Source organism: Pseudorca crassidens, chromosome 5 (assembly GCF_039906515.1).
Source record: "Pseudorca crassidens isolate mPseCra1 chromosome 5, mPseCra1.hap1, whole genome shotgun sequence".
In the NCBI taxonomy this organism is placed as follows: Eukaryota; Metazoa; Chordata; class Mammalia; order Artiodactyla; family Delphinidae; genus Pseudorca; species Pseudorca crassidens.
In genome coordinates, this window is record NC_090300.1 from 61,753,339 (window position 1) to 61,756,036 (window position 2,698).

Here is a 2,698-nt window from a genome sequence, read left to right on the forward strand (position 1 = left end):
CTTTTAATAGCTGAGTAGCCTCAGAAACTCCCAGCATTTACCACTAAATTCAAAAAACCCACTGAGACTGGAACAAAGGGGCCCTTTGGAAGACCAGGTAAAGCCAGCAGTTTACTTTACCTCTGATATCAGTGTAGTTTGTGGTCCCTGAACAGCAGCCACTGGGCAAACTACAAGCTACCTTCACATAGTCATTCCCCCCATTTCCACTTCTATTTTGTGTAAAGTAGGAAATCAAACCCAACACAACCCTGACATTGGTAGGCATCAAGGCCTGCTAAAAGGAAGAGGCTTTCATTCAGCAATAGACGTAGACCAGCCTGATGTTCTGCCTTTATTTAGGAAAATTTACATCCCAAGACCTAGTAACAGTTTGCTGCTGCAAATGACTTGGATCATGGAGTGAAATGGCCCTTCAAGTCTCTTTCCCACTGTCATCCCCACACCTCTTATGCTTCAGCCATCTAATTAATCCGCGGTCATCCCTAATGTTCTAAATTATTTCACACTTCTGGGCTTTTGCATTTACTGTCTCCTCTGCCTGAGACTCCTTTCTCTGATCTCTCTTCTATTCATCCAGCTAACTAATACTCATTCTTCAAGATTAGCTCAAACTTCGTCTGCACCAGATGATTCAGGTCCAGAGTAGATGCCTATCTTCTGTGCTTCAATAACATCCCATTGCACCCTTCTATAAAAACACTTATCACACCACATGATAGTCGTGGTTTATTTCTCTAGTAGTCCTACAAGTTTCTTGAAGACATGGATTTATTTTATTCATCTTCATTTTATTATGCGTGTATATTCTCAGCCCCTAGTACAATTCCTGGCATATAGGAGGGCTCAATAAATGATACTTAAATGAATAAACAAATAATTGAATTACTAATAAAAAGTAGGCAAATTAAGCAGATTTCTCTGTATTGTGACTTGAATATCTTCCCAAAGAACAAAAATACCTGAAAAGCCACCAGGAGAGATCAGTACCTTTTAGTGTAGATTTTTGTGACCTGACAGTAAAAGTGCAGATGGCCCTGAGCAAAGCTGGCTTTCTCAGCCAATAATTCCTCATCACACTAAAGTACCCTATAACCATCTATCACCCCAGAAACGTAAGAGCGGAGCTATAGAAGAACATAAAAGGTAAATTCTGGTAAGAGACAATTGGAGTCTTAAATTTACAGAATGGAATAATGCCCAAGAGGGGGAAGGTCTAAATAAATGATTAGCACACAGGCTTTGGGAACATTCAGACCTGAGTTTGAATCCTGATTCCACTACTCACTAGCTGTGAGATTCAGGAAAATGTATTTAACTTACCTTGCATCAGTTTCTTCATCTGGAACACAGGAATAGTAACACCCAAATCATAAGATTAAATGAGATAATATATAAAATGCTTATCAAAATGTCTAGCACATAATAAACACTCATGAAATGACAGCAATTGTTTTATGATGATTAATAATAAAAGGCAGGGGACTTCCCTGGTGGAGCAGTGGTTAAGAATCCGCCTGCCAATTCAGGAGACACAGGTTCGAGCCCTGGTTCTGGGAAGAGCCCACATGCCATGGAGCAACTAAGCCTGTGCACCACAACTACTGAGCCTGGCTCTAGAGCCCGCGAGGCACAACTACTGAAGCCCACGCGCCTAGAGCCCGTGCTCCGCAACAAGAGAAGCCACTGCAATGAGAAGCCCATGTACCACAGTGAAGAGTAGCCCCCGCTCTCTGCAACTTAGAGAAGGCCCGCGCACAGCAAGGAAGACCCAATGCAGCCAAAACTAAATACATAAATAAATAAACTTTTCTAAAAATAATAATAATAGTAAAAGGCAGAGACTATTATCATTTTTACGACCGGGAACTGGAAGTTTTGAGGCAAAGGAATGCAAGTTGGGTAATAAAGATTAAGACAAGCTTCATCCCTCCTACAATTTTTCTGAGGACTGGCCCCAGCCTCAGCACTTCCAAATGAAACCTCATAACTAAGGTCAGTTCCTGGGACATTTGAAAGCATTCCTGTCAACAGAGGAATGCAGATGGGGAGTCAAGAGATTGATTTGAGATATTATATCACATGCTCCCTAGTTTCTTTGGAGGAGAAACCTCTGAAGAAGATTCTGTTCACTCCCCACAAGTGGTAAGAAAAGGGATTCAGTCCTCATATAGAACCTCATCTAGGCAGTGTGTGAAATTCCAGAAAACTTCTTTAAAATGGAGGCATAAGAGGCTGAGTGAGCAAGCATCTGAGTTTAAGGGCTCCAGAGAGCCACCCATAAAGGAAACAAGGGGTGCAGGGAGAGACTCAGAGGAGGAGGAAAAAGTGAATGTATACACTTAAACCAGAGGCACTAAGACCAAGGCTACATTCAAGGAGTGCCAGACACTCAATCCAACTCCTGTTTCTTGCTAGAAAAGAATGGAGGAACTGACTCTGATTAACCACACACCTTATCCAAATATATTGACATTTTTACACAAAGGATTACCAGGCACTTACTTTAACTTGAGACTAAGGACATAAACATGAACTATCAACTCAGAAAACGAAAATGTTTATCCCTTACTTTCTATCTCCAATTTCCAGCAAACTGGAACGAGTAAGAAGAAAATGACCTAATATGTGGCTAAATAGCATCACACTGGAAACATTTTTATTCTCCACCCCACCCCCAAAAAAAGGATGGCTATAA